The 24,847-nt window shown below is 47.5% G+C and overlaps 70 non-coding genes and 2 pseudogenes across 70 annotated transcripts; all 72 read left to right on the top strand.

Moving 5' to 3' along the window:
- The first annotated feature begins 47 nt into the window (after positions 1-47).
- Positions 48-166, top strand: LOC145152389 (5S ribosomal RNA). Its single transcript, XR_013732909.1, has one exon. It is a non-coding gene; the product is annotated as a 5S ribosomal RNA (ribosomal RNA).
- A 228-nt stretch (positions 167-394) lies between these two features.
- LOC145134502 (5S ribosomal RNA) lies at positions 395-513 on the top strand. Its single transcript, XR_013719184.1, has one exon. It is a non-coding gene; the product is annotated as a 5S ribosomal RNA (ribosomal RNA).
- Positions 514-742: 229 nt separating this feature from the next.
- Positions 743-861, top strand: LOC145134507 (5S ribosomal RNA). The gene has a single exon (XR_013719190.1). It is a non-coding gene; the product is annotated as a 5S ribosomal RNA (ribosomal RNA).
- Positions 862-1,081: 220 nt separating this feature from the next.
- On the top strand, positions 1,082-1,200 carry LOC145147992 (5S ribosomal RNA). The gene has a single exon (XR_013728889.1). It is a non-coding gene; the product is annotated as a 5S ribosomal RNA (ribosomal RNA).
- Positions 1,201-1,424: 224 nt separating this feature from the next.
- Positions 1,425-1,543, top strand: LOC145144347 (5S ribosomal RNA). The gene has a single exon (XR_013725358.1). It is a non-coding gene; the product is annotated as a 5S ribosomal RNA (ribosomal RNA).
- Positions 1,544-1,768: 225 nt separating this feature from the next.
- Positions 1,769-1,887, top strand: LOC145149473 (5S ribosomal RNA). The gene has a single exon (XR_013730338.1). It is a non-coding gene; the product is annotated as a 5S ribosomal RNA (ribosomal RNA).
- Positions 1,888-2,116: 229 nt separating this feature from the next.
- LOC145144838 (5S ribosomal RNA) lies at positions 2,117-2,236 on the top strand. Its single transcript, XR_013725840.1, has one exon. It is a non-coding gene; the product is annotated as a 5S ribosomal RNA (ribosomal RNA).
- Positions 2,237-2,461: 225 nt separating this feature from the next.
- On the top strand, positions 2,462-2,580 carry LOC145135529 (5S ribosomal RNA). The gene has a single exon (XR_013719876.1). It is a non-coding gene; the product is annotated as a 5S ribosomal RNA (ribosomal RNA).
- Positions 2,581-2,809: 229 nt separating this feature from the next.
- On the top strand, positions 2,810-2,925 carry LOC145150505 (5S ribosomal RNA). The gene has a single exon (XR_013731327.1). It is a non-coding gene; the product is annotated as a 5S ribosomal RNA (ribosomal RNA).
- A 227-nt stretch (positions 2,926-3,152) lies between these two features.
- Positions 3,153-3,271, top strand: LOC145152689 (5S ribosomal RNA). Its single transcript, XR_013733215.1, has one exon. It is a non-coding gene; the product is annotated as a 5S ribosomal RNA (ribosomal RNA).
- A 230-nt stretch (positions 3,272-3,501) lies between these two features.
- On the top strand, positions 3,502-3,620 carry LOC145137676 (5S ribosomal RNA). Its single transcript, XR_013721170.1, has one exon. It is a non-coding gene; the product is annotated as a 5S ribosomal RNA (ribosomal RNA).
- A 229-nt stretch (positions 3,621-3,849) lies between these two features.
- On the top strand, positions 3,850-3,968 carry LOC145152390 (5S ribosomal RNA). The gene has a single exon (XR_013732910.1). It is a non-coding gene; the product is annotated as a 5S ribosomal RNA (ribosomal RNA).
- Positions 3,969-4,196: 228 nt separating this feature from the next.
- On the top strand, positions 4,197-4,315 carry LOC145145275 (5S ribosomal RNA). Its single transcript, XR_013726256.1, has one exon. It is a non-coding gene; the product is annotated as a 5S ribosomal RNA (ribosomal RNA).
- Positions 4,316-4,545: 230 nt separating this feature from the next.
- LOC145146203 (5S ribosomal RNA) lies at positions 4,546-4,664 on the top strand. Its single transcript, XR_013727148.1, has one exon. It is a non-coding gene; the product is annotated as a 5S ribosomal RNA (ribosomal RNA).
- A 229-nt stretch (positions 4,665-4,893) lies between these two features.
- Positions 4,894-5,009, top strand: LOC145150507 (5S ribosomal RNA). The gene has a single exon (XR_013731329.1). It is a non-coding gene; the product is annotated as a 5S ribosomal RNA (ribosomal RNA).
- Positions 5,010-5,236: 227 nt separating this feature from the next.
- LOC145152690 (5S ribosomal RNA) lies at positions 5,237-5,355 on the top strand. Its single transcript, XR_013733216.1, has one exon. It is a non-coding gene; the product is annotated as a 5S ribosomal RNA (ribosomal RNA).
- A 230-nt stretch (positions 5,356-5,585) lies between these two features.
- LOC145137682 (5S ribosomal RNA) lies at positions 5,586-5,704 on the top strand. Its single transcript, XR_013721184.1, has one exon. It is a non-coding gene; the product is annotated as a 5S ribosomal RNA (ribosomal RNA).
- Positions 5,705-5,933: 229 nt separating this feature from the next.
- Positions 5,934-6,052, top strand: LOC145152391 (5S ribosomal RNA). The gene has a single exon (XR_013732911.1). It is a non-coding gene; the product is annotated as a 5S ribosomal RNA (ribosomal RNA).
- A 228-nt stretch (positions 6,053-6,280) lies between these two features.
- LOC145134515 (5S ribosomal RNA) lies at positions 6,281-6,399 on the top strand. The gene has a single exon (XR_013719192.1). It is a non-coding gene; the product is annotated as a 5S ribosomal RNA (ribosomal RNA).
- A 230-nt stretch (positions 6,400-6,629) lies between these two features.
- On the top strand, positions 6,630-6,745 carry LOC145150508 (5S ribosomal RNA). The gene has a single exon (XR_013731330.1). It is a non-coding gene; the product is annotated as a 5S ribosomal RNA (ribosomal RNA).
- A 227-nt stretch (positions 6,746-6,972) lies between these two features.
- On the top strand, positions 6,973-7,091 carry LOC145152691 (5S ribosomal RNA). Its single transcript, XR_013733217.1, has one exon. It is a non-coding gene; the product is annotated as a 5S ribosomal RNA (ribosomal RNA).
- A 229-nt stretch (positions 7,092-7,320) lies between these two features.
- Positions 7,321-7,439, top strand: LOC145137685 (5S ribosomal RNA). The gene has a single exon (XR_013721190.1). It is a non-coding gene; the product is annotated as a 5S ribosomal RNA (ribosomal RNA).
- A 230-nt stretch (positions 7,440-7,669) lies between these two features.
- Positions 7,670-7,788, top strand: LOC145152392 (5S ribosomal RNA). The gene has a single exon (XR_013732912.1). It is a non-coding gene; the product is annotated as a 5S ribosomal RNA (ribosomal RNA).
- A 228-nt stretch (positions 7,789-8,016) lies between these two features.
- LOC145134521 (5S ribosomal RNA) lies at positions 8,017-8,135 on the top strand. The gene has a single exon (XR_013719195.1). It is a non-coding gene; the product is annotated as a 5S ribosomal RNA (ribosomal RNA).
- Positions 8,136-8,364: 229 nt separating this feature from the next.
- On the top strand, positions 8,365-8,483 carry LOC145134532 (5S ribosomal RNA). The gene has a single exon (XR_013719205.1). It is a non-coding gene; the product is annotated as a 5S ribosomal RNA (ribosomal RNA).
- Positions 8,484-8,703: 220 nt separating this feature from the next.
- Positions 8,704-8,822, top strand: LOC145147994 (5S ribosomal RNA). The gene has a single exon (XR_013728891.1). It is a non-coding gene; the product is annotated as a 5S ribosomal RNA (ribosomal RNA).
- A 224-nt stretch (positions 8,823-9,046) lies between these two features.
- Positions 9,047-9,165, top strand: LOC145144348 (5S ribosomal RNA). Its single transcript, XR_013725359.1, has one exon. It is a non-coding gene; the product is annotated as a 5S ribosomal RNA (ribosomal RNA).
- A 225-nt stretch (positions 9,166-9,390) lies between these two features.
- Positions 9,391-9,509, top strand: LOC145149717 (5S ribosomal RNA). Its single transcript, XR_013730568.1, has one exon. It is a non-coding gene; the product is annotated as a 5S ribosomal RNA (ribosomal RNA).
- Positions 9,510-9,738: 229 nt separating this feature from the next.
- On the top strand, positions 9,739-9,858 carry LOC145144839 (5S ribosomal RNA). The gene has a single exon (XR_013725841.1). It is a non-coding gene; the product is annotated as a 5S ribosomal RNA (ribosomal RNA).
- Positions 9,859-10,084: 226 nt separating this feature from the next.
- On the top strand, positions 10,085-10,203 carry LOC145135536 (5S ribosomal RNA). The gene has a single exon (XR_013719877.1). It is a non-coding gene; the product is annotated as a 5S ribosomal RNA (ribosomal RNA).
- Positions 10,204-10,432: 229 nt separating this feature from the next.
- Positions 10,433-10,548, top strand: LOC145150509 (5S ribosomal RNA). The gene has a single exon (XR_013731331.1). It is a non-coding gene; the product is annotated as a 5S ribosomal RNA (ribosomal RNA).
- A 227-nt stretch (positions 10,549-10,775) lies between these two features.
- On the top strand, positions 10,776-10,894 carry LOC145152692 (5S ribosomal RNA). Its single transcript, XR_013733218.1, has one exon. It is a non-coding gene; the product is annotated as a 5S ribosomal RNA (ribosomal RNA).
- Positions 10,895-11,123: 229 nt separating this feature from the next.
- On the top strand, positions 11,124-11,242 carry LOC145147614 (5S ribosomal RNA). Its single transcript, XR_013728512.1, has one exon. It is a non-coding gene; the product is annotated as a 5S ribosomal RNA (ribosomal RNA).
- Positions 11,243-11,471: 229 nt separating this feature from the next.
- LOC145152393 (5S ribosomal RNA) lies at positions 11,472-11,590 on the top strand. Its single transcript, XR_013732913.1, has one exon. It is a non-coding gene; the product is annotated as a 5S ribosomal RNA (ribosomal RNA).
- A 228-nt stretch (positions 11,591-11,818) lies between these two features.
- Positions 11,819-11,937, top strand: LOC145144021 (5S ribosomal RNA). The gene has a single exon (XR_013725042.1). It is a non-coding gene; the product is annotated as a 5S ribosomal RNA (ribosomal RNA).
- A 229-nt stretch (positions 11,938-12,166) lies between these two features.
- Positions 12,167-12,285, top strand: LOC145152394 (5S ribosomal RNA). Its single transcript, XR_013732914.1, has one exon. It is a non-coding gene; the product is annotated as a 5S ribosomal RNA (ribosomal RNA).
- A 228-nt stretch (positions 12,286-12,513) lies between these two features.
- LOC145137697 (5S ribosomal RNA) lies at positions 12,514-12,632 on the top strand. Its single transcript, XR_013721193.1, has one exon. It is a non-coding gene; the product is annotated as a 5S ribosomal RNA (ribosomal RNA).
- Positions 12,633-12,861: 229 nt separating this feature from the next.
- Positions 12,862-12,980, top strand: LOC145152395 (5S ribosomal RNA). Its single transcript, XR_013732915.1, has one exon. It is a non-coding gene; the product is annotated as a 5S ribosomal RNA (ribosomal RNA).
- Positions 12,981-13,208: 228 nt separating this feature from the next.
- Positions 13,209-13,327, top strand: LOC145134539 (5S ribosomal RNA). Its single transcript, XR_013719207.1, has one exon. It is a non-coding gene; the product is annotated as a 5S ribosomal RNA (ribosomal RNA).
- A 220-nt stretch (positions 13,328-13,547) lies between these two features.
- LOC145144350 (5S ribosomal RNA) lies at positions 13,548-13,666 on the top strand. Its single transcript, XR_013725360.1, has one exon. It is a non-coding gene; the product is annotated as a 5S ribosomal RNA (ribosomal RNA).
- Positions 13,667-13,891: 225 nt separating this feature from the next.
- On the top strand, positions 13,892-14,010 carry LOC145149718 (5S ribosomal RNA). The gene has a single exon (XR_013730569.1). It is a non-coding gene; the product is annotated as a 5S ribosomal RNA (ribosomal RNA).
- Positions 14,011-14,238: 228 nt separating this feature from the next.
- On the top strand, positions 14,239-14,357 carry LOC145140773 (5S ribosomal RNA). The gene has a single exon (XR_013722280.1). It is a non-coding gene; the product is annotated as a 5S ribosomal RNA (ribosomal RNA).
- A 230-nt stretch (positions 14,358-14,587) lies between these two features.
- Positions 14,588-14,707, top strand: LOC145148930 (5S ribosomal RNA). Its single transcript, XR_013729793.1, has one exon. It is a non-coding gene; the product is annotated as a 5S ribosomal RNA (ribosomal RNA).
- A 229-nt stretch (positions 14,708-14,936) lies between these two features.
- LOC145146319 (5S ribosomal RNA) lies at positions 14,937-15,055 on the top strand. Its single transcript, XR_013727269.1, has one exon. It is a non-coding gene; the product is annotated as a 5S ribosomal RNA (ribosomal RNA).
- Positions 15,056-15,280: 225 nt separating this feature from the next.
- Positions 15,281-15,399, top strand: LOC145143800 (5S ribosomal RNA). The gene has a single exon (XR_013724835.1). It is a non-coding gene; the product is annotated as a 5S ribosomal RNA (ribosomal RNA).
- A 228-nt stretch (positions 15,400-15,627) lies between these two features.
- LOC145146428 (5S ribosomal RNA) lies at positions 15,628-15,746 on the top strand. The gene has a single exon (XR_013727373.1). It is a non-coding gene; the product is annotated as a 5S ribosomal RNA (ribosomal RNA).
- Positions 15,747-15,976: 230 nt separating this feature from the next.
- Positions 15,977-16,095, top strand: LOC145146608 (5S ribosomal RNA). The gene has a single exon (XR_013727544.1). It is a non-coding gene; the product is annotated as a 5S ribosomal RNA (ribosomal RNA).
- Positions 16,096-16,323: 228 nt separating this feature from the next.
- Positions 16,324-16,442, top strand: LOC145154937 (5S ribosomal RNA). The gene has a single exon (XR_013735405.1). It is a non-coding gene; the product is annotated as a 5S ribosomal RNA (ribosomal RNA).
- Positions 16,443-16,661: 219 nt separating this feature from the next.
- LOC145144351 (5S ribosomal RNA) lies at positions 16,662-16,780 on the top strand. The gene has a single exon (XR_013725361.1). It is a non-coding gene; the product is annotated as a 5S ribosomal RNA (ribosomal RNA).
- Positions 16,781-17,005: 225 nt separating this feature from the next.
- LOC145149719 (5S ribosomal RNA) lies at positions 17,006-17,124 on the top strand. The gene has a single exon (XR_013730570.1). It is a non-coding gene; the product is annotated as a 5S ribosomal RNA (ribosomal RNA).
- Positions 17,125-17,354: 230 nt separating this feature from the next.
- Positions 17,355-17,473, top strand: LOC145145749 (5S ribosomal RNA). The gene has a single exon (XR_013726708.1). It is a non-coding gene; the product is annotated as a 5S ribosomal RNA (ribosomal RNA).
- A 227-nt stretch (positions 17,474-17,700) lies between these two features.
- LOC145148903 (5S ribosomal RNA) lies at positions 17,701-17,819 on the top strand. The gene has a single exon (XR_013729767.1). It is a non-coding gene; the product is annotated as a 5S ribosomal RNA (ribosomal RNA).
- Positions 17,820-18,048: 229 nt separating this feature from the next.
- Positions 18,049-18,167, top strand: LOC145146435 (5S ribosomal RNA). The gene has a single exon (XR_013727380.1). It is a non-coding gene; the product is annotated as a 5S ribosomal RNA (ribosomal RNA).
- Positions 18,168-18,392: 225 nt separating this feature from the next.
- On the top strand, positions 18,393-18,511 carry LOC145143801 (5S ribosomal RNA). Its single transcript, XR_013724836.1, has one exon. It is a non-coding gene; the product is annotated as a 5S ribosomal RNA (ribosomal RNA).
- A 228-nt stretch (positions 18,512-18,739) lies between these two features.
- Positions 18,740-18,857, top strand: LOC145151019 (5S ribosomal RNA). The gene has a single exon (XR_013731817.1). It is a non-coding gene; the product is annotated as a 5S ribosomal RNA (ribosomal RNA).
- Positions 18,858-19,082: 225 nt separating this feature from the next.
- LOC145146609 (5S ribosomal RNA) lies at positions 19,083-19,201 on the top strand. Its single transcript, XR_013727545.1, has one exon. It is a non-coding gene; the product is annotated as a 5S ribosomal RNA (ribosomal RNA).
- A 226-nt stretch (positions 19,202-19,427) lies between these two features.
- LOC145154938 (5S ribosomal RNA) lies at positions 19,428-19,546 on the top strand. Its single transcript, XR_013735406.1, has one exon. It is a non-coding gene; the product is annotated as a 5S ribosomal RNA (ribosomal RNA).
- A 223-nt stretch (positions 19,547-19,769) lies between these two features.
- LOC145144117 (5S ribosomal RNA) lies at positions 19,770-19,888 on the top strand. Its single transcript, XR_013725135.1, has one exon. It is a non-coding gene; the product is annotated as a 5S ribosomal RNA (ribosomal RNA).
- A 229-nt stretch (positions 19,889-20,117) lies between these two features.
- On the top strand, positions 20,118-20,236 carry LOC145155815 (5S ribosomal RNA). Its single transcript, XR_013736243.1, has one exon. It is a non-coding gene; the product is annotated as a 5S ribosomal RNA (ribosomal RNA).
- Positions 20,237-20,462: 226 nt separating this feature from the next.
- On the top strand, positions 20,463-20,580 carry LOC145149222 (5S ribosomal RNA). Its single transcript, XR_013730075.1, has one exon. It is a non-coding gene; the product is annotated as a 5S ribosomal RNA (ribosomal RNA).
- A 226-nt stretch (positions 20,581-20,806) lies between these two features.
- Positions 20,807-20,925, top strand: LOC145146553 (5S ribosomal RNA). Its single transcript, XR_013727492.1, has one exon. It is a non-coding gene; the product is annotated as a 5S ribosomal RNA (ribosomal RNA).
- A 229-nt stretch (positions 20,926-21,154) lies between these two features.
- Positions 21,155-21,286, top strand: LOC145151133 (5S ribosomal RNA; annotated as a pseudogene).
- Positions 21,287-21,512: 226 nt separating this feature from the next.
- LOC145144872 (5S ribosomal RNA) lies at positions 21,513-21,631 on the top strand. Its single transcript, XR_013725873.1, has one exon. It is a non-coding gene; the product is annotated as a 5S ribosomal RNA (ribosomal RNA).
- Positions 21,632-21,860: 229 nt separating this feature from the next.
- On the top strand, positions 21,861-21,979 carry LOC145147811 (5S ribosomal RNA). The gene has a single exon (XR_013728700.1). It is a non-coding gene; the product is annotated as a 5S ribosomal RNA (ribosomal RNA).
- A 226-nt stretch (positions 21,980-22,205) lies between these two features.
- LOC145148639 (5S ribosomal RNA) lies at positions 22,206-22,324 on the top strand. Its single transcript, XR_013729514.1, has one exon. It is a non-coding gene; the product is annotated as a 5S ribosomal RNA (ribosomal RNA).
- A 229-nt stretch (positions 22,325-22,553) lies between these two features.
- On the top strand, positions 22,554-22,672 carry LOC145146669 (5S ribosomal RNA). The gene has a single exon (XR_013727603.1). It is a non-coding gene; the product is annotated as a 5S ribosomal RNA (ribosomal RNA).
- A 219-nt stretch (positions 22,673-22,891) lies between these two features.
- LOC145138911 (5S ribosomal RNA) lies at positions 22,892-23,010 on the top strand. Its single transcript, XR_013721783.1, has one exon. It is a non-coding gene; the product is annotated as a 5S ribosomal RNA (ribosomal RNA).
- A 231-nt stretch (positions 23,011-23,241) lies between these two features.
- Positions 23,242-23,360, top strand: LOC145154638 (5S ribosomal RNA). Its single transcript, XR_013735103.1, has one exon. It is a non-coding gene; the product is annotated as a 5S ribosomal RNA (ribosomal RNA).
- A 227-nt stretch (positions 23,361-23,587) lies between these two features.
- LOC145152693 (5S ribosomal RNA) lies at positions 23,588-23,706 on the top strand. The gene has a single exon (XR_013733219.1). It is a non-coding gene; the product is annotated as a 5S ribosomal RNA (ribosomal RNA).
- Positions 23,707-23,935: 229 nt separating this feature from the next.
- Positions 23,936-24,054, top strand: LOC145146787 (5S ribosomal RNA). The gene has a single exon (XR_013727714.1). It is a non-coding gene; the product is annotated as a 5S ribosomal RNA (ribosomal RNA).
- A 230-nt stretch (positions 24,055-24,284) lies between these two features.
- Positions 24,285-24,403, top strand: LOC145146903 (5S ribosomal RNA). Its single transcript, XR_013727826.1, has one exon. It is a non-coding gene; the product is annotated as a 5S ribosomal RNA (ribosomal RNA).
- Positions 24,404-24,631: 228 nt separating this feature from the next.
- Positions 24,632-24,763, top strand: LOC145151105 (5S ribosomal RNA; annotated as a pseudogene).
- Positions 24,764-24,847: the final 84 nt, after the last annotated feature.

The following is a 24,847-nucleotide window of genomic DNA, read 5'->3' on the forward strand; positions in this document are numbered from 1 at the left end:
TTCTGCGTCTTTTAAGACATACAAGCAATAAGCATGGATAGTATTTCGGGTGCGATCATACCAGCACTAATGCACCGGATCCCATCAGAACTCCGTAGTTAAGCGTGCTTGGGCGAGAGTAGTACTAGGATGGGTGACCCCCTGGGAAGTCCTCGTGTTGCACCCCCTTTTTCGTTGTCTGTTTGCGTTTTTTTAGATTTTACGTGCGGTTTTTTTTTGTTTTTTTTTCTTTCTTGCTATTTCTATGCTCGGGTGGCCTCCGCTTCATGGTTGATGGTTTTCGTATTTTTGGAACGGAGCCGATCGGTCACGTGGGTTCCACGCCTCGCGTACGAAAACAAAGGAGGTTCTGCGTCTTTTAAGACATAAAAGCAATAAGCATGGATAGTATTTCGGGTGCGATCATTCCAGCACTAATGCACCGGATCCCATCAGAACTCCGCAGTTAAGCGTGCTCGGGCGAGAGTAGTACTAGGATGGGTGACCCCCTGGGAAGTCCTCGTGTTGCACCCCTCTTTTTCGTTGTCCGTTTGCGTTTTTTTAGATTTTACGTGCGGTTTTTTTTTGTTTTTTTTTCTTTCTTGCTATTTCTATGCTCGGGTGGCCTCCGCTTCATGGTTGATGGTTTTCGTATTTTTGGAACGGAGCCGATCGGTCACGTGGGTTCCACGCCTCGCGTACGAAAACAAAGGAGGTTCTGCGTCTTTTAAGACATAAAAGCAATAAGCATGGATAGTATTTCGGGTGCGATCATTCCAGCACTAATGCACCGGATCCCATCAGAACTCCGCAGTTAAGCGTGCTCGGGCGAGAGTAGTACTAGGATGGGTGACCCCCTGGGAAGTCCTCGTGTTGCACCCCCCCTTTTTCGTTGTCCGTTTGCGTTTTTTTAGATTTCACGTGTGGTTTTTTTTTCTTTCTTGCTATTTCTATGCTCGGGTGGCCTACGCTTCATGGTTGAAGGTTTTCGTATTTTTGGAACGGAGCCGATCGGTCACGTAGGTCCCACGCCTCGCGTACGAAAACAAAGGAGGTTCTGCGTCTTTTAAGACATAAAAGCAATAAACATGGATAGTATTTCGGGTGCTATCATACCAGCACTAATGCACCGGATCCCATCAGAACTCCGCAGTTAAGCGTGCTTGGGCGAGAGTAGTACTAGTATGGGTGACCCCCTGGGAAGTCCTCGTGTTACACCCCCCCTTTTTCGTTGCCCGTTTGCGTTTTTTTAGATTTTACGTGCGGTTTTTTTTGTTTTCTTTCTTGCTATTTCTATGCTCGGGTGGCCACCGCTTCATGGTTGATGGTTTTCGTATTTTTGGAACGGAGCCGATCGGTCACGTGGGTCCCACGTCTCGCGTACGAAAACAAAGGAGGTTCTGCGTCTTTTAAGACATAAAAGCAATAAGCATGGATAGTATTACGGGTGCGTTCATACCAGCACTAATGCACCGGATCCCATCAGAACTCCACAGTTAAGCGTGCTTGGGCGAGAGTAGTACTAGGATGGGTGACCCCCTGGGAAGTCCTCGTGTTGCACCCCCCCTTTTTCGTTGTCCGTTTGCGTTTTTTTAGATTTTACGTGCGGTTTTTTTTTGTTTTTTTTTCTTGCTATTTCTATGCTCGGGTGGCCTCCGTTTCATGGTTCATGGTCTTCGTATTTTTGGAACGGAGCCGATCGGTCACGTGGGTCCCACGCCTCGCGTACGAAAACAAAGGAGGTTCTGCGTCTTTTAAGACATACAAGCAATAAAATGGATAGTATTTCGGGTGCGAGCATACCAGCACTAATGCACCGGATCGCATCAGAACTCCGCAGTTAAGCGTGCTTGGGCGAGAGTAGTACTAGGATAGGTGATCTCCTGGGAAGTCCTCGTGTTGCACCCCCCCCCCCCTTTTTCGTTGCCCGTTTGCGTTTTTTTAGATTTTACGTGCGGTTTTTTTTGTTTTCTTTCTTGCTATTTCTATGCTCGGGTGGCCACCGCTTCATGGTTGATGGTTTTTGTATTTTTGGAACGGAGCCGATCGGTCACGTGGGTCCCACGTCTCGCGTACGAAAACAAAGGAGGTTCTGCGTCTTTTAAGACATAAAAGCAATAAGCATGGATAGTATTTCGGGTGCGATCATACCAGCACTAATGCACCGGATCCCATCAGAACTCCGCAGTTAAGCGTGCTTGGGCGAGAGTAGTACTAGGATGGGTGACCCCCCTGGGAAGTCCTCGTGTTGCACTCCCCCTTTTTGTTGTCCGTTTGCGTTTTTTTAGATTTTACGTGCGGTTTTTTTTTGTTTTTTTTTCTTGCTATTTCTATGCTCGGGTGGCCTCCGTTTCATGGTTCATGGTCTTCGTATTTTTGGAACGGAGCCGATCGGTCACGTGGGTCCCACGCCTCGCGTACGAAAACAAAGGAGGTTCTGTGTCTTTTAAGACATACAAGCAATAAGCATGGACAGTATTTCGGGTGCGATCATACCAGCACTAATGCACCGGATCCCATCAGTACTCCGCAGTTAAGCGTGCTTGGGCGAGAGTAGTACTAGGATGGGTGACCCCCTGGGAAGTCCTCGTGTTGCACCCCTCTTTTTCGTTGTCCGTTTGCGTTTTTTTAGATTTTACGTGCGGTTTTTTTTTGTTTTTTTTTCTTTCTTGCTATTTCTATGCTCGGGTGGCCTTCGTTTCATGGTTCATGGTCTTCGTATTTTTGGAACGGAGCCGATCGGTCACGTGGGTCCCACGCCTCGCGTACGAAAACAAAGGAGGTTCTGCGTCTTTTAAGACATACAAGCAATAAGCATGGATAGTATTTCGGGTGCGATCATACCAGCACTAATGCACCGGATCCCATCAGAACTCCGCAGTTAAGCGTGCTTGGGCGAGAGTAGTACTAGGATGGGTGACCCCCTGGTAAGTCGTGTTGCACCCCCCTTTTTTCGTTGTCCGTTTGCGTTTTTTTAGATTTTACGTACGGTTTTTTTTTGTTTTTTTTTTCTTGCTATTTCTATGCTCGGGTGGCCTCCGTTTCATGGTTCATGGTCTTCGTATTTTTTGAACGGAGCCGATCGGTCACTTGGGTCCCACGCCTCGCGTACGAAAACAAAGGAGGTTCTGTGTCTTTTAAGACATACAAGCAATAAGCATGGACAGTATTTCGGGTGCGATCATACCAGCACTAATGCACCGGATCCCATCAGAACTCCGCAGTTAAGCGTGCTTGGGCGAGAGTAGTACTAGGATGGGTGACCCCATGGGAAGTCCTCGTGTTGCACCCCCCTTTTTCGTTGTCCGTTTGCGTTTTTTTAGATTTTACGTGCGGTTTTTTTTTGTTTTTTTTTTCTTTCTTGCTATTTCTATGCTCGGGTGGCCTCCGCTTCATGGTTGATGGTCTTCGTATTTTTGGAACGGAGCTGATCGGTCACGTGGGTCCCACGCCTCGCGTACGAAAACAAAGGAGGTTCTGCGTCTTTTAAGACATACAAGCAATAAGCATGGATAGTATTTCGGGTGCGATCATACCAGCACTAATGCACCGGATCCCATCAGAACTCCGCAGTTAAGCGTGCTTGGGCGAGAGTAGTACTAGGATAGGTGACCCCCTGGGAAGTCCTCGTGTTGCACCCCCCTTTTTCGTTGTCCGTTTGCGTTTTTTTAGATTTTACGTGCGGTTTTTTTTTGTTTTTTTTTCTTTCTTGCTATTTCTATGCTCGGGTGGCCTTCGTTTCATGGTTCATGGTCTTCGTATTTTTGGAACGGAGCCGATCGGTCACGTGGGTCCCACGCCTCGCGTACGAAAACAAAGGAGGTTCTGCGTCTTTTAAGACATACAAGCAATAAGCATGGATAGTATTTCGGGTGCGATCATACCAGCACTAATGCACCGGATCCCATCAGAACTCCGTAGTTAAGCGTGCTTGGGCGAGAGTAGTACTAGGATGGGTGACCCCCTGGGAAGTCCTCGTGTTGCACCCCCTTTTTCGTTGTCTGTTTGCGTTTTTTTAGATTTTACGTGCGGTTTTTTTTTGTTTTTTTTTCTTTCTTGCTATTTCTATGCTCGGGTGGCCTCCGCTTCATGGTTGATGGTTTTCGTATTTTTGGAACGGAGCCGATCGGTCACGTGGGTTCCACGCCTCGCGTACGAAAACAAAGGAGGTTCTGCGTCTTTTAAGACATAAAAGCAATAAGCATGGATAGTATTTCGGGTGCGATCATTCCAGCACTAATGCACCGGATCCCATCAGAACTCTGCAGTTAAGCGTGCTCGGGCGAGAGTAGTACTAGGATGGGTGACCCCCTGGGAAGTCCTCGTGTTGCACCCCTCTTTTTCGTTGTCCGTTTGCGTTTTTTTAGATTTTACGTGCGGTTTTTTTTTGTTTTTTTTTTCTTTCTTGCTATTTCTATGCTCGGGTGGCCTCCGCTTCATGGTTGATGGTTTTCGTATTTTTGGAACGGAGCCGATCGGTCACGTGGGTTCCACGCCTCGCGTACGAAAACAAAGGAGGTTCTCCGTCTTTTAAGACATACAAGCAATAAGCATGGATAGTATTTCGGGTGCGATCATACCAGCACTAATGCACCGGATCCCATCAGAACTCCGCAGTTAAGCGTGCTTGGGCGAGAGTAGTACTAGGATGGGTGACCCCCTGGGAAGTCCTCGTGTTGCACCCCTCTTTTTCGTTGTCCGTTTGCGTTTTTTTAGATTTTACGTGCGGTTTTTTTTTGTTTTTTTTTCTTTCTTGCTATTTCTATGCTCGGGTGGCCTTCGTTTCATGGTTCATGGTCTTCGTATTTTTGGAACGGAGCCGATCGGTCACGTGGGTCCCACGCCTCGCGTACGAAAACAAAGGAGGTTCTGCGTCTTTTAAGACATACAAGCAATAAGCATGGATAGTATTTCGGGTGCGATCATACCAGCACTAATGCACCGGATCCCATCAGAACTCCGCAGTTAAGCGTGCTTGGGCGAGAGTAGTACTAGGATGGGTGACCCCCTGGTAAGTCGTGTTGCACCCCCCTTTTTTCGTTGTCCGTTTGCGTTTTTTTAGATTTTACGTACGGTTTTTTTTTGTTTTTTTTTTCTTGCTATTTCTATGCTCGGGTGGCCTCCGTTTCATGGTTCATGGTCTTCGTATTTTTTGAACGGAGCCGATCGGTCACTTGGGTCCCACGCCTCGCGTACGAAAACAAAGGAGGTTCTGTGTCTTTTAAGACATACAAGCAATAAGCATGGACAGTATTTCGGGTGCGATCATACCAGCACTAATGCACCGGATCCCATCAGAACTCCGCAGTTAAGCGTGCTTGGGCGAGAGTAGTACTAGGATGGGTGACCCCATGGGAAGTCCTCGTGTTGCACCCCCCTTTTTCGTTGTCCGTTTGCGTTTTTTTAGATTTTACGTGCGGTTTTTTTTTGTTTTTTTTTTCTTTCTTGCTATTTCTATGCTCGGGTGGCCTCCGCTTCATGGTTGATGGTCTTCGTATTTTTGGAACGGAGCTGATCGGTCACGTGGGTCCCACGCCTCGCGTACGAAAACAAAGGAGGTTCTGCGTCTTTTAAGACATACAAGCAATAAGCATGGATAGTATTTCGGGTGCGATCATACCAGCACTAATGCACCGGATCCCATCAGAACTCCGCAGTTAAGCGTGCTTGGGCGAGAGTAGTACTAGGATAGGTGACCCCCTGGGAAGTCCTCGTGTTGCACCCCCCTTTTTCGTTGTCCGTTTGCGTTTTTTTAGATTTTACGTGCGGTTTTTTTTTGTTTTTTTTTCTTTCTTGCTATTTCTATGCTCGGGTGGCCTTCGTTTCATGGTTCATGGTCTTCGTATTTTTGGAACGGAGCCGATCGGTCACGTGGGTCCCACGCCTCGCGTACGAAAACAAAGGAGGTTCTGCGTCTTTTAAGACATACAAGCAATAAGCATGGATAGTATTTCGGGTGCGATCATACCAGCACTAATGCACCGGATCCCATCAGAACTCCGTAGTTAAGCGTGCTTGGGCGAGAGTAGTACTAGGATGGGTGACCCCCTGGGAAGTCCTCGTGTTGCACCCCCTTTTTCGTTGTCTGTTTGCGTTTTTTTAGATTTTACGTGCGGTTTTTTTTTGTTTTTTTTTCTTTCTTGCTATTTCTATGCTCGGGTGGCCTCCGCTTCATGGTTGATGGTTTTCGTATTTTTGGAACGGAGCCGATCGGTCACGTGGGTTCCACGCCTCGCGTACGAAAACAAAGGAGGTTCTGCGTCTTTTAAGACATAAAAGCAATAAGCATGGATAGTATTTCGGGTGCGATCATTCCAGCACTAATGCACCGGATCCCATCAGAACTCCGCAGTTAAGCGTGCTCGGGCGAGAGTAGTACTAGGATGGGTGACCCCCTGGGAAGTCCTCGTGTTGCACCCCTCTTTTTCGTTGTCCGTTTGCGTTTTTTTAGATTTTACGTGCGGTTTTTTTTTGTTTTTTTTTTCTTTCTTGCTATTTCTATGCTCGGGTGGCCTCCGCTTCATGGTTGATGGTTTTCGTATTTTTGGAACGGAGCCGATCGGTCACGTGGGTTCCACGCCTCGCGTACGAAAACAAAGGAGGTTCTCCGTCTTTTAAGACATACAAGCAATAAGCATGGATAGTATTTCGGGTGCGATCATACCAGCACTAATGCACCGGATCCCATCAGAACTCCGCAGTTAAGCGTGCTTGGGCGAGAGTAGTACTAGGATGGGTGACCCCCTGGTAAGTCGTGTTGCACCCCCCTTTTTTCGTTGTCCGTTTGCGTTTTTTTAGATTTTACGTACGGTTTTTTTTTGTTTTTTTTTTCTTGCTATTTCTATGCTCGGGTGGCCTCCGTTTCATGGTTCATGGTCTTCGTATTTTTTGAACGGAGCCGATCGGTCACTTGGGTCCCACGCCTCGCGTACGAAAACAAAGGAGGTTCTGTGTCTTTTAAGACATACAAGCAATAAGCATGGACAGTATTTCGGGTGCGATCATACCAGCACTAATGCACCGGATCCCATCAGAACTCCGCAGTTAAGCGTGCTTGGGCGAGAGTAGTACTAGGATGGGTGACCCCATGGGAAGTCCTCGTGTTGCACCCCCCTTTTTCGTTGTCCGTTTGCGTTTTTTTAGATTTTACGTGCGGTTTTTTTTTGTTTTTTTTTCTTTCTTGCTATTTCTATGCTCGGGTGGCCTCCGCTTCATGGTTGATGGTCTTCGTATTTTTGGAACGGAGCTGATCGGTCACGTGGGTCCCACGCCTCGCGTACGAAAACAAAGGAGGTTCTGCGTCTTTTAAGACATACAAGCAATAAGCATGGATAGTATTTCGGGTGCGATCATACCAGCACTAATGCACCGGATCCCATCAGAACTCCGCAGTTAAGCGTGCTTGGGCGAGAGTAGTACTAGGATAGGTGACCCCCTGGGAAGTCCTCGTGTTGCACCCCCCTTTTTCGTTGTCCGTTTGCGTTTTTTTAGATTTTACGTGCGGTTTTTTTTTGTTTTTTTTTTCTTTCTTGCTATTTCTATGCTCGGGTGGCCTTCGTTTCATGGTTCATGGTCTTCGTATTTTTGGAACGGAGCCGATCGGTCACGTGGGTCCCACGCCTCGTGTACGAAAACAAAGGAGGTTCTGCGTCTTTTAAGACATACAAGCAATAAGCATGGATAGTATTTCGGGTGCGATCATACCAGCACTAATGCACCGGATCCCATCAGAACTCCGTAGTTAAGCGTGCTTGGGCGAGAGTAGTACTAGGATGGGTGACCCCCTGGGAAGTCCTCGTGTTGCACCCCCTTTTTCGTTGTCTGTTTGCGTTTTTTTAGATTTTACGTGCGGTTTTTTTTTGTTTTTTTTTCTTTCTTGCTATTTCTATGCTCGGGTGGCCTCCGCTTCATGGTTGATGGTTTTCGTATTTTTGGAACGGAGCCGATCGGTCACGTGGGTTCCACGCCTCGCGTACGAAAACAAAGGAGGTTCTGCGTCTTTTAAGACATAAAAGCAATAAGCATGGATAGTATTTCGGGTGCGATCATTCCAGCACTAATGCACCGGATCCCATCAGAACTCCGCAGTTAAGCGTGCTCGGGCGAGAGTAGTACTAGGATGGGTGACCCCCTGGGAAGTCCTCGTGTTGCACCCCTCTTTTTCGTTGTCCGTTTGCGTTTTTTTAGATTTTACGTGCGGTTTTTTTTTGTTTTTTTTTCTTTCTTGCTATTTCTATGCTCGGGTGGCCTCCGCTTCATGGTTGATGGTTTTCGTATTTTTGGAACGGAGCCGATCGGTCACGTGGGTTCCACGCCTCGCGTACGAAAACAAAGGAGGTTCTGCGTCTTTTAAGACATAAAAGCAATAAGCATGGATAGTATTTCGGGTGCGATCATTCCAGCACTAATGCACCGGATCCCATCAGAACTCCGCAGTTAAGCGTGCTCGGGCGAGAGTAGTACTAGGATGGGTGACCCCCTGGGAAGTCCTCGTGTTGCACCCCCCCTTTTTCGTTGTCCGTTTGCGTTTTTTTAGATTTCACGTGCGGTTTTTTTTTCTTTCTTGCTATTTCTATGCTCGGGTGGCCTCCGCTTCATGGTTGAAGGTTTTCGTATTTTTGGAACGGAGCCGATCGGTCACGTAGGTCCCACGCCTCGCGTACGAAAACAAAGGAGGTTCTGCGTCTTTTAAGACATAAAAGCAATAAACATGGATAGTATTTCGGGTGCTATCATACCAGCACTAATGCACCGGATCCCATCAGAACTCCGCAGTTAAGCGTGCTTGGGCGAGAGTAGTACTAGTATGGGTGACCCCCTGGGAAGTCCTCGTGTTACACCCCCCCTTTTTCGTTGCCCGTTTGCGTTTTTTTAGATTTTACGTGCGGTTTTTTTTGTTTTCTTTCTTGCTATTTCTATGCTCGGGTGGCCACCGCTTCATGGTTGATGGTTTTCGTATTTTTGGAACGGAGCCGATCGGTCACGTGGGTCCCACGTCTCGCGTACGAAAACAAAGGAGGTTCTGCGTCTTTTAAGACATAAAAGCAATAAGCATGGATAGTATTACGGGTGCGTTCATACCAGCACTAATGCACCGGATCCCATCAGAACTCCACAGTTAAGCGTGCTTGGGCGAGAGTAGTACTAGGATGGGTGACCCCCTGGGAAGTCCTCGTGTTGCACCCCCCCTTTTTCGTTGTCCGTTTGCGTTTTTTTAGATTTTACGTGCGGTTTTTTTTTGTTTTTTTTTCTTGCTATTTCTATGCTCGGGTGGCCTCCGTTTCATGGTTCATGGTCTTCGTATTTTTGGAACGGAGCCGATCGGTCACGTGGGTCCCACGCCTCGCGTACGAAAACAAAGGAGGTTCTGCGTCTTTTAAGACATACAAGCAATAAAATGGATAGTATTTCGGGTGCGAGCATACCAGCACTAATGCACCGGATCGCATCAGAACTCCGCAGTTAAGCGTGCTTGGGCGAGAGTAGTACTAGGATAGGTGATCCCCTGGGAAGTCCTCGTGTTGCACCCCCCCCCCCCTTTTCGTTGCCCGTTTGCGTTTTTTTAGATTTTACGTGCGGTTTTTTTTTGTTTTCTTTCTTGCTATTTCTATGCTCGGGTGGCCACCGCTTCATGGTTGATGGTTTTTGTATTTTTGGAACGGAGCCGATCGGTCACGTGGGTCCCACGTCTCGCGTACGAAAACAAAGGAGGTTCTGCGTCTTTTAAGACATAAAAGCAATAAGCATGGATAGTATTTCGGGTGCGATCATACCAGCACTAATGCACCGGATCCCATCAGAACTCCGCAGTTAAGCGTGCTTGGGCGAGAGTAGTACTAGGATGGGTGACCCCCCTGGGAAGTCCTCGTGTTGCACTCCCCCTTTTTGTTGTCCGTTTGCGTTTTTTTAGATTTTACGTGCGGTTTTTTTTTGTTTTTTTTTTCTTGCTATTTCTATGCTCGGGTGGCCTCCGTTTCATGGTTCATGGTCTTCGTATTTTTGGAACGGAGCCGATCGGTCACGTGGGTCTCACGCCTCGCGTACGAAAACAAAGGAGGTTCTGTGTCTTTTAAGACATACAAGCAATAAGCATGGACAGTATTTCGGGTGCGATCATACCAGCACTAATGCACCGGATCCCATCAGTACTCCGCAGTTAAGCGTGCTTGGGCGAGAGTAGTACTAGGATGGGTGACCCCCTGGGAAGTCCTCGTGTTGCACCCCTCTTTTTCGTTGTCCGTTTGCGTTTTTTTAGATTTTACGTGCGGTTTTTTTTTGTTTTTTTTTCTTTCTTGCTATTTCTATGCTCGGGTGGCCTTCGTTTCATGGTTCATGGTCTTCGTATTTTTGGAACGGAGCCGATCGGTCACGTGGGTCCCACGCCTCGCGTACGAAAACAAAGGAGGTTCTGCGTCTTTTAAGACATACAAGCAATAAGCATGGATAGTATTTCGGGTGCGATCATACCAGCACTAATGCACCGGATCCCATCAGAACTCCGCAGTTAAGCGTGCTTGGGCGAGAGTAGTACTAGGATGGGTGACCCCCTGGTAAGTCGTGTTGCACCCCCCTTTTTTCGTTGTCCGTTTGCGTTTTTTTAGATTTTACGTACGGTTTTTTTTTGTTTTTTTTTTCTTGCTATTTCTATGCTCGGGTGGCCTCCGTTTCATGGTTCATGGTCTTCGTATTTTTTGAACGGAGCCGATCGGTCACTTGGGTCCCACGCCTCGCGTACGAAAACAAAGGAGGTTCTGTGTCTTTTAAGACATACAAGCAATAAGCATGGACAGTATTTCGGGTGCGATCATACCAGCACTAATGCACCGGATCCCATCAGAACTCCGCAGTTAAGCGTGCTTGGGCGAGAGTAGTACTAGGATGGGTGACCCCATGGGAAGTCCTCGTGTTGCACCCCCCTTTTTCGTTGTCCGTTTGCGTTTTTTTAGATTTTACGTGCGGTTTTTTTTTGTTTTTTTTTCTTTCTTGCTATTTCTATGCTCGGGTGGCCTCCGCTTCATGGTTGATGGTCTTCGTATTTTTGGAACGGAGCTGATCGGTCACGTGGGTCCCACGCCTCGCGTACGAAAACAAAGGAGGTTCTGCGTCTTTTAAGACATACAAGCAATAAGCATGGATAGTATTTCGGGTGCGATCATACCAGCACTAATGGACCGGATCCCATCAGAACTCCGCAGTTAAGCGTGCTTGGGCGAGAGTAGTACTAGGATAGGTGACCCCCTGGGAAGTCCTCGTGTTGCACCCCCCTTTTTCGTTGTCCGTTTGCGTTTTTTTAGATTTTACGTGCGGTTTTTTTTTGTTTTTTTTTCTTTCTTGCTATTTCTATGCTCGGGTGGCCTTCGTTTCATGGTTCATGGTCTTCGTATTTTTGGAACGGAGCCGATCGGTCACGTGGGTCCCACGCCTCGCGTACGAAAACAAAGGAGGTTCTGCGTCTTTTAAGACATACAAGCAATAAGCATGGATAGTATTTCGGGTGCGATCATACCAGCACTAATGCACCGGATCCCATCAGAACTCCGTAGTTAAGCGTGCTTGGGCGAGAGTAGTACTAGGATGGGTGACCCCCTGGGAAGTCCTCGTGTTGCACCCCCTTTTTCGTTGTCTGTTTGCGTTTTTTTAGATTTTACGTGCGGTTTTTTTTTGTTTTTTTTTCTTTCTTGCTATTTCTATGCTCGGGTGGCCTCCGCTTCATGGTTGATGGTTTTCGTATTTTTGGAACGGAGCCGATCGGTCACGTGGGTTCCACGCCTCGCGTACGAAAACAAAGGAGGTTCTGCGTCTTTTAAGACATAAAAGCAATAAGCATGGATAGTATTTCGGGTGCGATTATTCCAGCACTAATGCACCGGATCCCATCAGAACTCCGCAGTTAAGCGTGCTCGGGCGAGAGTAGTACTAGGATGGGTGACCCCCTGGGAAGTCCTCGTGTTGCACCCCTCTTTTTCGTTGTCCGTTTGCGTTTTTTTAGATTTTACGTGCGGTTTTTTTTTGTTTTTTTTTCTTTCTTGCTATTTCTATGCTCGGGTGGCCTCCGCTTCATGGTTGATGGTCTTCGTATTTTTGGAACGGAGCTGATCGGTCACGTGGGTCCCACGCCTCGCGTACGAAAACAAAGGAGGTTCTGCGTCTTTTAAGACATACAAGCAATAAGCATGGATAGTATTTCGGGTGCGATCATACCAGCACTAATGCACCGGATCCCATCAGAACTCCGTAGTTAAGCGTGCTTGGGCGAGAGTAGTACTAGGATGGGTGACCCCCTGGGAAGTCCTCGTGTTGCACCCCCTTTTTCGTTGTCTGTTTGCGTTTTTTTAGATTTTACGTGCGGTTTTTTTTTGTTTTTTTTTCTTTCTTGCTATTTCTATGCTCGGGTGGCCTCCGCTTCATGGTTGATGGTCTTCGTATTTTTGGAACGGAGCTGATCGGTCACGTGGGTCCCACGCCTCGCGTACGAAAACAAAGGAGGTTCTGCGTCTTTTAAGACATACAAGCAATAAGCATGGATAGTATTTCGGGTGCGATCATACCAGCACTAATGCACCGGATCCCATCAGAACTCCGCAGTTAAGCGTGCTTGGGCGAGAGTAGTACTAGGATAGGTGACCCCCTGGGAAGTCCTCGTGTTGCACCCCCCTTTATCGTTGTCCGTTTGCGTTTTTTTAGATTTTACGTGCGGTTTTTTTTTGTTTTTTTTTCTTTCTTGCTATTTCTATGCTCGGGTGGCCTTCGTTTCATGGTTCATGGTCTTCGTATTTTTGGAACGGAGCCGATCGGTCACGTGGGTCCCACGCCTCGCGTACGAAAACAAAGGAGGTTCTGCGTCTTTTAAGACATACAAGCAATAAGCATGGATAGTATTTCGGGTGCGATCATACCAGCACTAATGCACCGGATCCCATCAGAACTCCGTAGTTAAGCGTGCTTGGGCGAGAGTAGTACTAGGATGGGTGACCCCCTGGGAAGTCCTCGTGTTGCACCCCCTTTTTCGTTGTCTGTTTGCGTTTTTTTAGATTTTACGTGCGGTTTTTTTTTGTTTTTTTTTCTTTCTTGCTATTTCTATGCTCGGGTGGCCTCCGCTTCATGGTTGATGGTTTTCGTATTTTTGGAACGGAGCCGATCGGTCACGTGGGTTCCACGCCTCGCGTATGAAAACAAAGGAGGTTCTGCGTCTTTTAAGACATAAAAGCAATAAGCATGGATAGTATTTCGGGTGCGATCATTCCAGCACTAATGCACCGGATCCCATCAGAACTCCGCAGTTAAGCGTGCTCGGGCGAGAGTAGTACTAGGATGGGTGACCCCCTGGGAAGTCCTCGTGTTGCACCCCCCCTTTTTCGTTGTCCGTTTGCGTTTTTTTAGATTTCACGTGCGGTTTTTTTTTCTTTCTTGCTATTTCTATGCTCGGGTGGCCTCCGCTTCATGGTTGAAGGTTTTCGTATTTTTGGAACGGAGCCGATCGGTCACGTAGGTCCCACGCCTCGCGTACGAAAACAAAGGAGGTTCTGCGTCTTTTAAGACATAAAAGCAATAAGCATGGATAGTATTACGGGTGCGTTCATACCAGCACTAATGCACCGGATCCCATCAGAACTCCACAGTTAAGCGTGCTTGGGCGAGAGTAGTACTAGGATGGGTGACCCCCTGGGAAGTCCTCGTGTTGCACCCCCCCTTTTTCGTTGTCCGTTTGCGTTTTTTTAGATTTTACGTGCGGTTTTTTTTTGTTTTTTTTTCTTGCTATTTCTATGCTCGGGTGGCCTCCGTTTCATGGTTCATGGTCTTCGTATTTTTGGAACGGAGCCGATCGGTCACGTGGGTCCCACGCCTCGCGTACGAAAACAAAGGAGGTTCTGCGTCTTTTAAGACATACAAGCAATAAAATGGATAGTATTTCGGGTGCGAGCATACCAGCACTAATGCACCGGATCGCATCAGAACTCCGCAGTTAAGCGTGCTTGGGCGAGAGTAGTACTAGGATAGGTGATCCCCTGGGAAGTCCTCGTGTTGCACCCCCCCCCCTTTTTCGTTGCCCGTTTGCGTTTTTTTAGATTTTACGTGCGGTTTTTTTTTGTTTTCTTTCTTGCTATTTCTATGCTCGGGTGGCCACCGCTTCATGGTTGATGGTTTTTGTATTTTTGGAACGGAGCCGATCGGTCACGTGGGTCCCACGTCTCGCGTACGAAAACAAAGGAGGTTCTGCGTCTTTTAAGACATAAAAGCAATAAGCATGGATAGTATTTCGGGTGTGATCATACCAGCACTAATGCACCGGATCCCATCAGAACTCCACAGTTAAGCGTGCTTGGGCGAGAGTAGTACTAGGATGGGTGACCCCCTGGGAAGTCCTCGTGTTGCACCCCCCCTTTTTCGTTGTCCGTTTGCGTTTTTTTAGATTTTACGTGCGGTTTTTTTTTGTTTTTTTTTCTTTCTTGCTATTTCTATGCTCGGGTGGCCTCCGTTTCATGGTTCATGGTCTTCGTATTTTTGGAACGGAGCCGATCAGTCACGTGGGTCCCACGCCTCGCGTACGAAAACAAAGGAGGTTCTGCGTCTTTTAAGACATACAAGCAATAAGCATGGATAGTATTTCGGGTGCGATCATACCAGCACTAATGCACCGGATCCCATCAGAACTCCGCAGTTAAGCGTGCTTGGGCGAGAGTAGTACTAGGATGGGTGACCCCCCTGGGAAGTCCTCATGTTGCATCCCCCTTTTTCGTTGTCCGTTTGCGTTTTTTTAGATTTTACGTGCGGTTTTATTTTGTTTTTTTTTCTTTCTTGCTATTTCTATGCTCGGGTGGCCTCCGCTTCATGGTTGATGGTTTTCGTATTTTTGGAACGGAGCCGATCGGTCACGTGGGTTCCACGCCTCGCGTACGAAAACAAAGGAGGTTCTGCGTCTTTTAAGACATAAAAGCAATAAGCATGGATAGTATTTCGGGTGCGATCATACCAGCACTAATGCACCGGATCCCATCAGAACTCCGCAGTTAAGCGTGCTTGGGCGAGAGTAGTACTAGGATGGGTGACCCCCTGGGAAGTCCTCGTGTTGCACCCCCCCTTTTTCGTTGTCCGTTTGCGTTTTTTTAGATTTTACGTGCGGTTTTTTTTTGTTTTCTTTCTTGCTATTTCTATGCTCGGGTGGCCACCGCTTCATGGTTGATGGTTTTCGTATTTTTGGAACGGAGCCGATCGGTCACGTGGGTCCCACGCCTCGCGTACGAAAACAAAGGAGGTTCTGCGTCTTTTAAAACATAAAAGCAACAAGCATGGATAGTATTTCGGGTGCGATCATACCAGCACTAATGCACCGGATCCCATCAGAACTCCGCAGTTAAGCGTGCTTGGGCGAGAATAGTACGAGGATGGGTGACCCCCTGGGAAGTCCTCGTGTTGCACCCCCCCTTTTTCGTTGTCCGTTTGCGTTTTTTTAGATTTTACGTGCGGTTTTTTTTGTTTTTTTTCTTTCTTGCTATTTGTATGCTCGGGTGGCCTCCGCTTCATGGTTGACGGTTTTCGTATTTTTGGAACGGAGCCGATCGGTCACGTGGGTCCCACGCCTCGCGTACGAAAACAAAGGAGGTTCTGCGTCTTTTAAGACATAAAAGCAATAAGCATGGATAGTATTTCGGGTGCTATCATACCAGCACTAATGCACCGGATCCCATCAGAACTCCGCAATTAAGCGTGCTTGGGCGAGAGTAGTACTAGGATGGGTGACCCCCTGGGAAGTCCTCGTGTTGCACCCCCCCCCCCCCCTTTTTCGTTGCCCGTTTGCGTTTTTTTAGATTTTACGTGCGGTTTTTTTTTTTTCTTTCTTGCTATTTCTATGCTCGGGTGGCCACCGCTTCATGGTTGATCGTTTTCGTATTTTTGGAACGGAGCCGATCGGTCACGTGGGTCCCACGTCTCGCGTACGAAAACAAAGGAGGTTCTGCGTCTTTTAAGACATAAAAGCAATAAGCATGGATAGTATTTCGGGTGCGATCATACCAGCACTAATGCACCGGATCCCATCAGAACTCAACAGTTAAGCGTGCTTGGGCGAGAGTAGTACTAGGATGGGTGACCCCCTGGGAAGTCCTCGTGTTGCACCCCCCCTTTTTCGTTGTCCGTTTGCTTTTTTTTAGATTTTACGTGCGGTTTTTTTTTGTTTTTTTTTTTGTTGCTATTTCTATGCTCGGGTGGCCTCCGTTTCATGGTTCATGGTCTTCGTATTTTTGGAACGGAGCCGATCGGTCACGTGGGTCCCACGCTTCGCGTACGAAAACAAAGGAGGTTCTGCGTCTTTTAAGACATACAAGCAATAAGCATGGATAGTATTTCGGGTGCGATCATACTAGCACTAATGCACCGGATCCCATCAGAACTCCGCAGTTAAGCGTGCTTGGGCGAGAGTAGTACTAGGATGGGTGACCCCCTGGGAAGTCCTCGTGTTGCACCCCCTTTTTTCGTTGTCCGTTTGCGTTTTTTTAGATTTCACGTGCGGTTTTTTTTTCTTTCTTGCTATTTCTATGCTCGGGTGGCCTCCGCTTCATGGTTGAAGGTTTTCGTATTTTTGGAACGGAGCCGATCGGTCACGTCGGTCCCACGCCTCGCGTACGAAAACAAAGGAGGTTCTGCGTCTTTTAAGACATAAAAGCAATAAGCATGGATAGTATTACGGGTGCGTTCATACCAGCACTAATGCACCGGATCCCATCAGAACTCCACAGTTAAGCGTGCTTGGGCGAGAGTAGTACTAGGATGGGTGACCCCCTGGGAAGTCCTCGTGTTGCACCCCCCCTTTTTCGTTGTCCGTTTGCGTTTTTTTAGATTTTACGTGCGGTTTTTTTTTGTTTTTTTTTCTTGCTATTTCTATGCTCGGGTGGCCTCCGTTTCATGGTTCATGGTCTTCGTATTTTTGGAACGGAGCCGATCGGTCACGTGGGTCCCACGCCTCGCGTACGAAAACAAAGGAGGTTCTGCGTCTTTTAAGACATACAAGCAATAAAATGGATAGTATTTCGGGTGCGAGCATACCAGCACTAATGCACCGGATCGCATCAGAACTCCGCAGTTAAGCGTGCTTGGGCGAGAGTAGTACTAGGATAGGTGATCCCCTGGGAAGTCCTCGTGTTGCACCCCCCCCCCCCTTTTTCGTTGCCCGTTTGCGTTTTTTTAGATTTTACGTGCGGTTTTTTTTTGTTTTCTTTCTTGCTATTTCTATGCTCGGGTGGCCACCGCTTCATGGTTGATGGTTTTTGTATTTTTGGAACGGAGCCGATCGGTCACGTGGGTCCCACGTCTCGCGTACGAAAACAAAGGAGGTTCTGCGTCTTTTAAGACATAAAAGCAATAAGCATGGATAGTATTTCGGGTGTGATCATACCAGCACTAGTGCACCGGATCCCATCAGAACTCCACAGTTAAGCGTGCTTGGGCGAGAGTAGTACTAGGATGGGTGACCCCCTGGGAAGTCCTCGTGTTGCACCCCCCCTTTTTCGTTGTCCGTTTGCGTTTTTTTAGATTTTACGTGCGGTTTTTTTTTGTTTTGTTTTTCTTGCTATTTCTATGCTCGGGTGGCCTCCGTTTCATGGTTCATGGTCTTCGTATTTTTGGAACGGAGCCGATCAGTCACGTGGGTCCCACGCCTCGCGTACGAAAACAAAGGAGGTTCTGCGTCTTTTAAGACATACAAGCAATAAGCATGGATAGTATTTCGGGTGCGATCATACCAGCACTAATGCACCGAATCCCATCAGAACTCCGCAGTTAAGCGTGCTTGGGCGAGAGTAGTACTAGGATGGGTGACCCCCTGGGAAGTCCTCATGTTGCATCCCCCTTTTTCGTTGTCCGTTTGCGTTTTTTTAGATTTTACGTGCGGTTTTATTTTGTTTTTTTTTCTTTCTTGCTATTTCTATGCTCGGGTGGCCTCCGCTTCATGGTTGATGGTTTTCGTATTTTTGGAACGGAGCCGATCGGTCACGTGGGTTCCACGCCTCGCGTACGAAAACAAAGGAGGTTCTGCGTCTTTTAAGACATAAAAGCAATAAGCATGGATAGTATTTCGGGTGCGATCATACCAGCACTAATGCACCGGATCCCATCAGAACTCCGCAGTTAAGCGTGCTTGGGCGAGAGTAGTACTAGGATGGGTGACCCCCTGGGAAGTCCTCGTGTTGCACCCCCCCTTTTTCGTTGTCCGTTTGCGTTTTTTTAGATTTTACGTGCGGTTTTTTTTTGTTTTCTTTCTTGCTATTTCTATGCTCGGGTGGCCACCGCTTCATGGTTGATGGTTTTCGTATTTTTGGAACGGAGCCGATCGGTCACGTGGGTCCCACGCCTCGCGTACGAAAACAAAGGAGGTTCTGCGTCTTTTAAAACATAAAAGCAACAAGCATGGATAGTATTTCGGGTGCGATCATACCAGCACTAATGCACCGGATCCCATCAGAACTCCGCAGTTAAGCGTGCTTGGGCGAGAATAGTACGAGGATGGGTGACCCCCTGGGAAGTCCTCGTGTTGCACCCCCCCTTTTTCGTTGTCCGTTTGCGTTTTTTTAGATTTTACGTGCGGTTTTTTTTGTTTTTTTTCTTTCTTGCTATTTGTATGCTCGGGTGGCCTCCGCTTCATGGTTGACGGTTTTCGTATTTTTGGAACGGAGCCGATCGGTCACGTGGGTCCCACGCCTCGCGTACGAAAACAAAGGAGGTTCTGCGTCTTTTAAGACATAAAAGCAATAAGCATGGATAGTATTTCGGGTGCTATCATACCAGCACTAATGCACCGCATCCCATCAGAACTCCGCAATTAAGCGTGCTTGGGCGAGAGTAGTACTAGGATGGTGACCCCCTGGGAAGTCCTCGTGTTGCACCCCCCCCCCTTTTCGTTGCCCGTTTGCGTTTTTTTAGATTTTACGTGCGGTTTTTTTTTTTTCTTTCTTGCTATTTCTATGCTCGGGTGGCCACCGCTTCATGGTTGATCGTTTTCGTATTTTTGGAACGGAGCCGATCGGTCACGTGGGTCCCACGTCTCGCGTACGAAAACAAAGGAGGTTCTGCGTCTTTTAAGACATAAAAGCAATAAGCATGGATAGTATTTCGGGTGCGATCATACCAGCACTAATGCACCGGATCCCATCAGAACTCAACAGTTAAGCGTGCTTGGGCGAGAGTAGTACTAGGATGGGTGACCCCCTGGGAAGTCCTCGTGTTGCACCCCCCCTTTTTCGTTGTCCGTTTGCTTTTTTTTAGATTTTACGTGCGGTTTTTTTTTGTTTTTTTTTGTTGCTATTTCTATGCTCGGGTGGCCTCCGTTTCATGGTTCATGGTCTTCGTATTTTTGGAACGGAGCCGATCGGTCACGTGGGTCCCACGCTTCGCGTACGAAAACAAAGGAGGTTCTGCGTCTTTTAAGACATACAAGCAATAAGCATGGATAGTATTTCGGGTGCGATCATACTAGCACTAATGCACCGGATCCCATCAGAACTCCGCAGTTAAGCGTGCTTGGGCGAGAGTAGTACTAGGATGGGTGACCCCCTGGGAAGTCCTCGTGTTGCACCCCCTTTTTTCGTTGTCCGTTTGCGTTTTTTTAGATTTTACGTGCGGTTTTTTTTGTTTTCTTTCTTGCTATTTCTATGCTCGGGTGGCCACCGCTTCATGGTTGATGGTTTTCGTATTTTTGGAACGGAGCCGATCGGTCACGTGGGTCCCACGTCTCGCGTACGAAAACAAAGGAGGTTCTGCGTCTTTTAAAACATAAAAGCAATAAGCATTGATAGTATTTCGGGTGCGATCATACCAGCACTAATGCACCGGATCCCATCAGAACTCCACAGTTAAGCGTGCTTGGGCGAGAATAGTACTAAGATGGGTGACCCCCTGGGAAGTCCTCGTGTTGCACCCCCCTTTTTCGTTGTCCGTTTGCGTTTTTTTAGATTTTACGTGCGGTTTTTTTTTTGTTTTTTTTCTTTCTTGCTATTTGTATGCTCGGGTGGCCTCCGCTTCATGGTTGATGGTTTTCGTATTTTTGGAACGGAGCCGATCGGTCACGTGGGTCCCACGCCTCGCGTACGAAAACAAAGGAGGTTCTGCGTCTTTTAAGACATAAAAGCAATAAGCATGGATTGTATTTCGGGTGCTATCATACCAGCACTAATGCACCGGATCCCATCAGAACTCCGCAGTTAAGCGTGCTTGGGCGAGAGTAGTACTAGGATGGGTGACCCCCTGGGAAGTCCTCGTGTTGCACCCCCCCCTTTTTCGTTGCCCGTTTGCGTTTTTTTAGATTTTACGTGCGGTTTTTTTTTGTTTTCTTTCTTGCTATTTCTATGCTCGGGTGGCCACCGCTTCATGGTTGATGGTTTTCGTATTTTTGGAACGGAGCCGATCGGTCACGTGGGTCCCACGTCTCGCGTACGAAAACAAAGGACGTTCTGCGTCTTTTAAGACATAAAAGCAATAAGCATGGATAGTATTTCGGTTGCGATCATACCAGCACTAATGCACCGGATCCCATCGGAACTCCACAGTTAAGCGTGCTTGGGCGAGAGTAGTACTAGGATGGGTGACCCCTGGGAAGTCCTCGTGTTGCACCCCCCCTTTTTCGTTGTCCGTTTGCGTTTTTTTAAATTTTACGTGCGGTTTTTTTTTGTTTTTTTTTGTTGCTATTTCTATGCTTGGGTGGCCTCCGTTTCATGGTTCATGGTCTTCGTATTTTTGGAACGGAGCCGATCGGTCACGTGGGTCCCACGCCTCGCGTACGAAAACAAAGGAGGTTCTGCGTCTTTTAAGACATACAAGCAATAAGCATGGATAGTATTTCGGGTGCGATCATACCAGCACTAATGCACCGGATCCCATCAGAACTCCGCAGTTAAGCGTGCTTGGGCGAGAGTAGTACTAGGATGGGTGACCCCCTGGGAAGTCCTCGTGTTGCACCCCCTTTTTTTGTTGTCCGTTTGCGTTTTTTTAGATTTTACGTGCGGTTTTTTTTTGTTTTTTTTTCTTTCTTGCTATTTCTATGCTCGGGTGGCCTCCGTTTCATGGTTCATGGTCTTCGTATTTTTGGAACGGAGCCGATCGGTCACGTGGGTCCCACGCCTCGCGTACGAAAACAAAGGAGGTTCTGCGTCTTTTAAGGCATAAAAGCAATAAGCATGGATAGTATTTCGGGTGCTATCATACCAGCACTAATGCACCGGATCCCATCAGAACTCCGCAGTTAAGCGTGCTTGGGCGAGAGTAGTACTAGGGAGTAGTACTAGGATGGGTGACCCCCTGGGAAGTCCTCGTGTTGCACCCCCCCTTTTTCGTTGTCCGTTTGCGTTTTTTTAGATTTTACGTGCGGTTTTTTTTTTGTTTTCTTTCTTGCTATTTCTATGCTCGGGTGGCCACCGCTTCATGGTTGATGGTTTTCGTATTTTTGGAACGGAGCCGATCGGTCACGTGGGTCCCACGCCTCGCGTACGAAAACAAAGGAGGTTCTGCGTCTTTTAAAACATAAAAGCAATAAGCATGGATAGTATTTCGGGTGCGATCATACCAGCACTAATGCACCGGATCCCATCAGAACTCCGCAGTTAAGCGTGCTTGGCCGAGAATAGTACTAGGATGGGTGACCCCCTGGGAAGTCCTCGTGTTGCACCCCCCTTTTTCGTTGTCCGTTTGCGTTTTTTTAGATTTTACGTGCGGTTTTTTTTTTGTTTTTTTTCTTTCTTGCTATTTGTATGCTCGGGTGGCCTCCGCTTCATGGTTGATGGTTTTCCTATTTTTGGAACGGAGCCGATCGGTCACGTGGGTCCCACGCCTCGCGTACGAAAACAAAGGAGGTTCTGCGTCTTTTAAGACATAAAAACAATAAGCATGGATAGTATTTCGGGTGTGATCATACCAACACTAATGCACCGGATCCCATCAGAACTCCGCAGTTAAGCGTGCTTGGGTGAGAGTAGTACTAGGATGGGTGACCCCCTGGGAAGTCCTCGTGTTGCACCCCCTTTTTCGTTGCGCGTTTGCATTTTTTTAGATTTTACGTGCGGTTTTTTTTTGTTTTTTTTTTTCTTGCTATTTCTATGCTCGGGTGGCCTCCATTTCATGGTTCATGGTCTTTGTATTTTTGGAACGGAGCCGATCGGTCACGTGGGTCCCACGCCTCGCGTACGAAAACAAAGGAGGTTCTGCGTCTTTTAAGACATACAAACAATAAGCATGGATAGTATTTCGGGTGCGATCATACCAGCACTAATGCACCGGATCGCATCAGAACTCCGCAGTTAAGCGTGCTTGGGCGAGAGTAGTACTAGGATAAGTGATCCCCTGGGAAGTCCTTGTGTTGCACCCCCCTTTTTCGTTGTCCGTTTGCGTTTTTTTAGATTTTACGTGCGGTTTTTTTTTTGTTTTTTTTTCTTTCTTGCTATTTGTATGCTCGGGTGGCCTCCGCTTCATGGTTGATGGTTTCGTATTTTTGGAACGGAGCCGATCGGTCACGTGGGTCCCACGCCTCGCGTACGAAAACAAAGGAGGTTCTGCGTCTTTTAAGACATAAAATCAATAAGCATGGATAGTATTTCGGGTGCGATCATACCAGCACTAATGCACCGGATCCCATCAGAACTCCGCAGTTAAGCGTGCTTGGGCGAGAGTAGTACTAGGATGGGTGACCCCCTGGGAAGTCCTCGTGTTGCACCCCCCTTTTTCGTTGTCCGTTTGCGTTTTTTTAGATTTTACGTGCGGTTTTTTTTTCTTTCTTGCTATTTCTATGCTCGGGTGGCCTCCGCTTCATGGTTGATGGTTTTCGTATTTTTGGAACGGAGCCGATCGGTCACGTGGGTCCCACGCCTCGCGTACGAAAACAAAGGAGGTTCTGCGTCTTTTAAGACATAAAAGCAATAAGCATGGATAGTATTTCGGGTGCTATCATACCAGCACTAATGCACCGGATCCCATCAGAACTCCGCAGTTAAGCGTGCTTGGGCGAGAGTAGTACTAGGATGGGTGACCCCTTGGGAAGTCCTCGTGTTGCACCCCCCCCTTTTTCGTTGCCCGTTTGCGTTTTTTTAGATTTTACGTGCGGTTTTTTTTTGTTTTTTTTTCTTTCTTGCTATTTCTATGCTCGGGTGGCCTCCGCATCATGGTTGATGGTTTTCGTATTTTTGGAACGGAGCCGATCGGTCACGTGGGTTCCACGCCTCGCGTACGAAAACAAAGGAGGTTCTGCGTCTTTTAAGACATAAAAGCAATAAGCATGGATAGTATTTCGGGTGCGATCATACCAGCACTAATGCACCGGATCCCATCAGAACTCCGCAGTTAAGCGTGCTTGGGCGAGAGTAGTACTAGGATGGGTGACCCCCTGTGAAGTCCTCGTGTTGCACCCCCCCTTTTTCGTTGTCCGTTTGCGTTTTTTTAGATTTTACGTGCGTTTTTTTTTTGTTTTTTTTTTCTTGCTATTTCTATGCTCGGGTGGCCTCCGTTTCATGGTTCATGGTCTTCGTATTTTTGGAACGGAGCCGATCGGTCATGTGGGTCCCACGCCTCGCGTACGAAAACAAAGGAGGTTCTGTGTCTTTTAAGACATACAAGCAATAAGCATGGACTGTATTTCGGGTGCGATCATACCAGCACTAATGCACCGGATCCCATCAGAACTCCGCAGTTAAGCGTGCTTGGGCGAGAGTAGTACTAGGATGGGTGACCCCATGGGAAGTCCTCGTGTTGCACCCCCCTTTTCTTTGTCCGTTTGCGTTTTTTTAGATTTTACGTGCGGTTTTTTTTGTTTTTTTTTTTCTTTCTTGCTATTTCTATGCTCGGGTGGCCTCCGCTTCATGGTTGATGGTCTTCGTATTTTTGGAACGGAGCTGATCGGTCACGTGGGTCCCACGCCTCGCGTACGAAAACAAAGGAGGTTCTGCGTCTTTTAAGACATACAAGCAATAAGCATGGATAGTATTTCGGGTGCGATCATACCAGCACTAATGCACCGGATCCCATCAGAACTCCGCAGTTAAGCGTGCTTGGGCGAGAGTAGTACTAGGATGGGTGACCCCCTGGGAAGTCCTCGTGTTGCACCCCCCTTTTTCGTTGTCCGTTTGCGTTTTTTTAGATTTTACGTGCGGTTTTTTTTTGTTTTTTTTTTCTTTCTTGCTATTTCTATGCTCGGGTGGCCTTCGTTTCATGGTTCATGGTCTTCGTATTTTTGGAACGGAGCCGATCGGTCACGTGGGTCCCACGCCTCGCGTACGAAAACAAAGGAGGTTCTGCGTCTTTTAAGACATACAAGCAATAAGCATGGATAGTATTTCGGGTGCGATCATACCAGCACTAATGCACCGGATCCCATCAGAACTCCGCAGTTAAGCGTGCTTGGGCGAGAGTAGTACTAGGATGGGTGACCCCCTGGGAAGTCCTCGTGTTGCACCCCCTTTTTCGTTGTCCGTTTGCGTTTTTTTAGATTTTACGTGCGGTTTTTTTTTGTTTTTTTTTCTTTTTTGCTATTTCTATGCTCGGGTGGCCTCCGTTTCATGGTTCATGGTCTTCGTATTTTTGGAACGGAGCCGATCGGTCACGTGGGTCCCACGCCTCGCGTACGAAAACAAAGGAGGTTCTGCGTCTTTTAAGGCATAAAAGCAATAAGCATGGATAGTATTTCGGGTGCTATCATACCAGCACTAATGCACCGGATCCCATCAGAACTCCGCAGTTAAGCGTGCTTGGGCGAGAGTAGTACTAGGGAGTAGTACTAGGATGGGTGACCCCCTGGGAAGTTCTCGTGTTGCACCCCCCCTTTTTCGTTGTCCGTTTGCGTTTTTTTAGATTTTACGTGCGGTTTTTTTTTGTTTTCTTTCTTGCTATTTCTATGCTCGGG

This window comes from Lactuca virosa, chromosome 1 (assembly GCF_052849685.1).
Source record: "Lactuca virosa cultivar CGN04683 chromosome 1, Lactuca_virosa_CGN04683_v6, whole genome shotgun sequence".
Classification (NCBI taxonomy): domain Eukaryota; kingdom Viridiplantae; phylum Streptophyta; class Magnoliopsida; order Asterales; family Asteraceae; genus Lactuca; species Lactuca virosa.